Source organism: Vidua macroura, chromosome 27 (genome assembly GCF_024509145.1).
Source record: "Vidua macroura isolate BioBank_ID:100142 chromosome 27, ASM2450914v1, whole genome shotgun sequence".
Lineage (NCBI taxonomy): Eukaryota > Metazoa > Chordata > Aves > Passeriformes > Viduidae > Vidua > Vidua macroura.
Window position 1 is genome coordinate 2,309,844 of NC_071597.1, and position 6,728 is coordinate 2,316,571.

A 6,728-nucleotide genomic window follows, 5' to 3' on the forward strand; every position below is an offset into this window, starting at 1 on the left:
ATCAGCGATGGGGAACGGAGAGCGCGAAACCCCTCTGGGGGACACGGATAGCGGAAGAAGGAGGCGGAGCAAAGAGCGCTCTCAGCCAGTAAAAATAATAGCTTGTGAGAGTGACAGACCGATCAGCCAATCAGCGATGGAAAACGGAGACGGCGATTCTCCCCGGAGGGCTCCGGGCCTCGCCGGTGGAAGGCGGGGCGAAGCGCGCGGCCAGCCAATAGAAACACGGGCTTACCGGAGTGACATCCTGCTCAGCCAATCAGCGGCGGAACACGGGAGAGTGCCCTCCGGCTTCCATCAGCCGCCTTTCTCCCGCGCCTGCGCCGCCAAGCGCGGCCGGCCCCTCACAAAATGGAGCTCGGCGGGCTCCGGTGCGGGCCCGGCGCTCCCGGTGCGGCCCCCGCGGCCTCTCACCGTCCTCCGCTCCTTCCCTCTCCCCTCCTCGGCCCCGCGGCGGCGGCGGGCAAAAAGAAACGCGAGGTCCCACCGAGATTTGAACTCGGATCGCTGGATTCAAAGTCCAGAGTGCTAACCATTACACCATGGGACCGCTGGGTGTAGCGGGAGGCGCCGCGCGCCCTCCCTATCCCTGTGCCCGCGGGAACGCGCCCGCGCTCCCCGCCGGCCCCGGGAGCGCCGGGAATTCGGGAATCCCGGGAATTCGGGACATTCCCGGCCCTCAAAACCTCCTGAGACCCCGCGAGCGGCGCCCTTCCACCGCCCCGGCCAGCCCCGAGCTCCGCCGTTGGCGCCACGCTCATTTCCACCTTTATTTTTGGATTTTTTTTTTAGGAATTTTTGGGATTTTTTAACATATTTCTGCCTTTATTCCTCTGGGGTTTTCCCCTTATTTCTCCCCTTTTCTTTCTCTGTTTTTCATTATTTCCCGCTTTATTCATTTCCCACTCCGTTTCCCATTTATTCATCTCTTTTTTCCTCTCTTCCCCCTTCCTTTATTCCCCTTTTATTTCTCCTTTTCCCTATTTTATTTATGTATTTATCCCACTCTATTTCTCTTTCTTTCCCTATTTTATTTATCCCACTCTATTTCCCCTTCTTTCCCTATTTTATTTATTTATTATCCCACTCTATTTCCCTTTCTTTCCCTATTTTATTTATCCCACTCTATTTCCCTTTCTTTCCCTATTTTATTTATTTATTATCCCACTCTATTTCCCCTTCTTTCCCTATTTTATTTATTTATTTATCCCACTCTATTTCCCCTTCTTTCCCTATTTTATTTATCCCACTCTATTTCCCTCTCTTTCCCTATTTTATTTATTTATTATCCCACTCTATTTCCCCTTCTTTCCCTATTTTATTTATTTATTATCCCACTCTATTTCCCTTTCTTTCCCTATTTTATTTATTTATTATCCCACTCTATTTCCCTTTCTTTCCCTATTTTATTTATCTCTTTTCCCTTTTTTTCCCTCTCCCCCGCTCCATTTCCCTTCATTTAATTTTCTATTTCTCCTTTAACTTTTCCCCATTTATTTTTTCCTCTGCACTCCCTGTTTTCCCCATAATTTCCCTCCATTTTCCTCTTTTTTATTCCTTTTTCTCCTCTAGTTCTTATTTCTTTTCCTATTTATCCCCTTCTCTTCTTGCCTTCCCCTTTTTTTTCCCCCTCTATTTCCCATTTTCCAAAGTTTTTTCCCTCTATTTCCTTTATTTCTCTTCCATTTTCCCCTCTATTCCCAAATTTCCCCTTTTTATTCCCTTTCCCCTTTATTACCTCCATTATTTCTCTTTCCCCTCTATTTTTTTCCCTTTATTTCCCCCTCAATTTCTTTTTTTTTTTTAAATTTCTCCCCTTATTTTTCTGCCTCCCGTTTTTTCCTCTCTTCCCTTTATTTCTTCCTCCCCATTTCCCCTTTAACTTTCCCATTTTTCCCATTTATTTTCCTATTTCCCCTCTATTTTCTCCCTTTTAATTTTAAATATTTTTATTTTTCCCATCCCTCTTTCCTAATTCCTCAATTTCCCCTTTTTTTTTTCCCTCCCTGATCCCACAAATCCACACAAACACTTGGAAAATTTTTTTTTTTTTGCTTCTTTCTCTGTTTTTGCTCTTTTATTTTTTTTTTGCAGCGAAACAGTGGAAATAAAACGATTTGTGGCCAAAAAAAATTTAAAAAAATAAGGAAAACCCTCCTCCCTGGAAAAGGAATGGAGCCCACACCCATCCCAAATCCCGGGAAAAGGAAGGACGTGGATCAGGAGAGGTAAGAGGGGCAAAAAAAAAGGTGAAAATAACTCAAAAAAAGGCAAAACAACATTCCAGAAATCACAATTTTTACCTAAAGACTGAAATTTCCTGGGAAAAGCGGCACCTTTGGATGCTCCCAAAATTCAGCTCCACAGCACCCAAAAAAACCCAAAAAAACCAAACCCAAACCATTGGGAAAATAGAAAAAAAACCCCAAATTATTGACTCGATTCCCCCAGCCCTGCGGGGAGGCCGGAGGGGTGAGCGGGAAGGAGGAAAAATCCAAGGAAAAATAAAAATAAAAATAAAAATAAAAATAATAAAAGAAATCGAGTATTAAAAATAAAAATAAAGACAAAAATAAAAATAAAAATAAAATCAGTTGCAGCCCCAATCTGGGACTGCTGAGGTCTGGAGCTTCCAAGGACTCAAAAACCACTTTCCTCGAGGGAAAGCAATCCCATAAATCCTTTTTTTTTTTGTTTAAATCCTATTTTTTTTAATCTTTTTTTTTTTTTTTTAAAGAACGTTTTCTTTGGAAAAAGTGTAAATTTTTATTCTTTTTTTTTTTTTTAATTTTTTTTTTTTTTACTTTTTTTAAAACTTTTTTTTTTAAAACTATTTTAAAAACTTTTTTTTTTGTTTTTTTTTTTTTAAATTTAATTTTCCTTTTTCCTCCCTAAAACTACGCCCGGGGAGTCGCCCCTACCTAGAGTCACCTATGGCTAAGAGGTAGATAAAAAATCGGGATGGGCCCTGGGTGAGGATTCGAGGATTCCTGCGGTCGGTCCCGGGATCGGTCCAGGGATCATTCCCAGGGTTGTTCCCAGGATCATTCCTGGGATCATTCCCAGGATCATTCCTGGGATCATTCCTGGGATCATTCCAGGGATCATTCCAGGATCATTCCTGGGATCATTCCTGGGATCATTCCAGGATCGTTCCAGGGATCATTCCCGGGGTTGTTCCCAGGATCATTCCTGGGATCATTCCCGGGATCATTCCAGGGATCATTCCTGGGATCATTCCCAGGATCATTCCTGGGATCATTCCAGGATCGTTCCCGGGATCACTCCTGGGATCATTCCCAGGATCGTTCCCGGGATCACTCCTGGGATCATTCCAGGATCATTCCAGGATCATTCCTGGGATCATTCCAGGAATCATTCCTGGGATCATTCCTGGGATCATTCCAGGAATCATTCCTGGGATCATTCCTGGGATCATTCCAGGATCATTCCAGGATCGTTCCTGGGATCATTCCAGGAATCATTCCTGGGATCATTCCTGGGATCATTCCAGGATCGTTCCTGGGATCATTCCAGGAATCATTCCTGGGATCATTCCTGGGATCATTCCAGGATCATTCCTGGGATCATTCCCAGGATCGTTCCTGGGATCATTCCTGGGATCATTCCTGGGATCATTCCAGGATCGTTCCTGGGATCATTCCCAGATTATTTTCGGATCATTCCCGGGATCATTCCAGGATTGTTCCTGGGATCATTCCAGGGATCATTCCCGGATTATTCTTGGATCATTCCTGGGATCATTCCCAGGATCATTCCTGGGGTTGTTCCCAGGATCATTCCAGGATCGCTCCCAGGATCATTCCAGGATCGTTCCTGAGATCATTCCTGGATTATTTTCGGATCATTCCCGGGATCATTCCAGGATTGTTCCTGAGATCATTCCTGGATCATTCCCGGATCATTCCGGGATCGTTCCCGGGATCATTCCAGGATCACTCCCGGGATCATTCCCGGATCGTTCCTGAGATCATTCCTGGATCATTCCCGGATCATTCCAGGATCGTTCCCGGGATCATTCCGGGATCACTCCCGGGATCATTCCCGGATCACTCCTGAGATCATTCCCGGCTCCGTGGGCGCTGCTGCGCGTTCCAGACTCTTGGAATCATCTCCCGCTCCCCTCCCGTTTCCCGGGATTTCACGGATCCCAGATCTGGAGCAGTGGGGTCCTGGGTTAAGGCCGAGTTTCCTCCTGGAATTCCAAGGAATTCTGGATCCTGAGTGAGGCCGGATGCGCGTCCGAGGAGCCGATCGCGGATCCCTGAGGATGAATTCCCGCCCTGGTTCCGGTCGATCCCGCGGATTTCCCGGGATTTAATTCACCCCGAGAGGCGCCTCTGGTGCAGGTCAAGGTTGGATTTCCTCCAGGAATTCCGTGGAATTCTCCATCCCAAGTGAAGCCGGATGCGCGTCCGAGGAGCCGATGGAATTCGGGGCCGATCGCGGATTCCTGAGGATGAATTCCCGCCCTGGTTCCGGTCGATCCCGTGGATTTCCCGGGATCAGCTGTGGGAGAGGAGGCGTTCCCTGCTTGGGATCAGCTCTTCCCGCCCTGAAAATTCCCTCCCCCAAAAATTCATCCCATTCCCAGGATCCCCAAAAACATCCCAATGCTGGGATCCCAAAAATTCATCCCATTCCCAGGATCCCAAAAAACATCCCAATGCTGGGATCCCAAAAATTCATCCCATTCCCAGGATCCCAGAAAACATCCCAATGCTGGGATCCCAAAAATTCATCCCGCTCCAGGGATCCAGGAATTCATCCCATTCCCGGGATCCAGGAATTCATCCCATTCCCAGGATCCAGGAATTCATCCCGCTCCCGGGATCCAAAGCCATCCCAAAGCCGGGATCCAGGAAACCATCCCAGAAATCCTCCACACGTTCTGCCGGCGCATCCCAAAATCCTCACGGTCCGGGAGAACTTCCCAGACCCCCTGGGGTCCATCAGAGCATTCCCAAAATCCGGCAGAACGTCCCAGCCCGGCTCATCCCGTGATTTTTTTTCCCATCTCATTCCGTGATTTTGGCGGAACATCCAAGAGCTCCTGGGAATTCTTCTCCCACCAAAAAAAAAACCCCGGGAATTCCGGCCTGTGGATGAAAAGCCGGGATCGAGCAGCTTCTGGAGACTTCTCCAGGGGATTCTCAGGAATTCTCCCACCCCGCCGCCCTCCTGGAATGTTCCAGAGCCTTCCCCACGGCTCCTCCTCCTCCTCGGAGCGATCCCAAAATTCCGCCTCCAGCGGGAAGATCCCTGCGGCTCTGAGGTAGTTCCAGGTGTGTGATCCCAGCTGGAAGCGCTTCCCCCCACCAAGAAAAAAAAAAAAAAAACCAGGAAAAAAATCCAGGATGGAAAATTCTCCGGAAGGTTCCGGAAAAATGTGGGAAAAATCCAAATAAAGCTGGGAGAAAAGCTGGGTTAGGGAATGGGGGCTCTCCTCCCTCTGGGAATTCCCAAGGGAATTCCAGCCTGGATTGGCTTTTCCGAACCATTCCGAGGTTGATCCGCGTGGAAAAATCCGACCGAGCTCCGGCGCCGCCGTTCCCGGAGCGAATCCAGAGCCAAATCCTGGCCAGAATCCCGGGAAAAGGCTCCCAGGGCTGTCGGGATCCAGCCGTGTCCTCCCGGGAGCGAAGGGATTTCCCGGGATCCAGGAGATTCCATCCGGACGAAACAAATGGTGACAGGAGGAAAAAAAAAAAGGAATTGGGAATGAGGCAAGGAAATAAATCCAAAATAAAGGAAAAAAAAAAAAAATTCCATAATTTTCTGGGGAGATTCCCACAGTATCCCAAAAAATGTCGGGTGGAGCGGCAAGGACAGGGAGGGAAAACCGAAGGAATTAAATTAAGGAAAAGTCTTGGAGTAAATCCCATCCCGGAGCGATTTCCTCGGAATCTGAAAACCCCAAAATCCCCAAAAACTTGGAGCTGGGAATTCAAAAAAAATCCCTTTTTTTTTTTTTCCTGGCACCGCTGAGCGTTCCCTGCTTTCCCTTTTCCTCCTTTTTTTTTTAGAACTTTTCCTTTTTTTCAGCCCTAAAAAAAAAAACCCGACCCCAAATCCCCGGGAATTCCCAGGAAACGGAAAATCCAGCGGGAAGGGAATTCCTGTTCCGATATTTCTTCGGGATTTTCCCTCCGGTGGGATCCCAAGAATCCATCCCGTGCCCTTCATCCCCATCCAGGCAATTCCAGAAAGTCGGACGAGAAGAAAAATCCGCTGGGATTTGGGATTGGGGATCCCTTTTTTCCCGTTTTTCCGGCGGAAGGAGGCGCCGATCCCGTTAAATCCGAGTTTTCCCAAGGCTCATCCCGGCGATTTTTCCAGCGGTTCCAAGGTGGGAATTCCTTCCTGCTGATCCCAGCCCTGGGAATCCGGCCATTCCCGGCACGGCGGAAGAGTTTTGCTCCTCCCAGCGCCCCCAAATTCCTTTTCCATCCCAAAATTCCTTTGCCTTCTTCCCAACCCTTCCGAATTCCATGGACGAGGCAATTCCAGGATCCCACTTTCCTGGAAAGGGGAAAAAAATCCCATGGGATAAAACAATCCCAAATTATTCCAGCCGGAATGAAAAGCCCCCGGAGCTGCCGGCGCCGCTCGTCCCCGAATTTCGCTTTTCCCTGAATTCCAAACCGGATCCGTCTCATTCCCATTTTCCTGCTGGTTTTGGGAATTTCTCCTGGTTTTTCCATTCA

General features: G+C 48.0%; 1 non-coding gene across 1 annotated transcript; it reads right to left on the reverse strand.

Annotated features, from left to right (window-relative positions):
* Nucleotides 1-478: 478 nt before the first annotated feature.
* On the reverse strand, nt 479-550 carry TRNAQ-UUG (transfer RNA glutamine (anticodon UUG)). Its single transcript has one exon. It is a non-coding gene; the product is annotated as a tRNA-Gln (tRNA).
* Between the last annotated feature and the right edge of the window lie 6,178 nt (nt 551-6,728).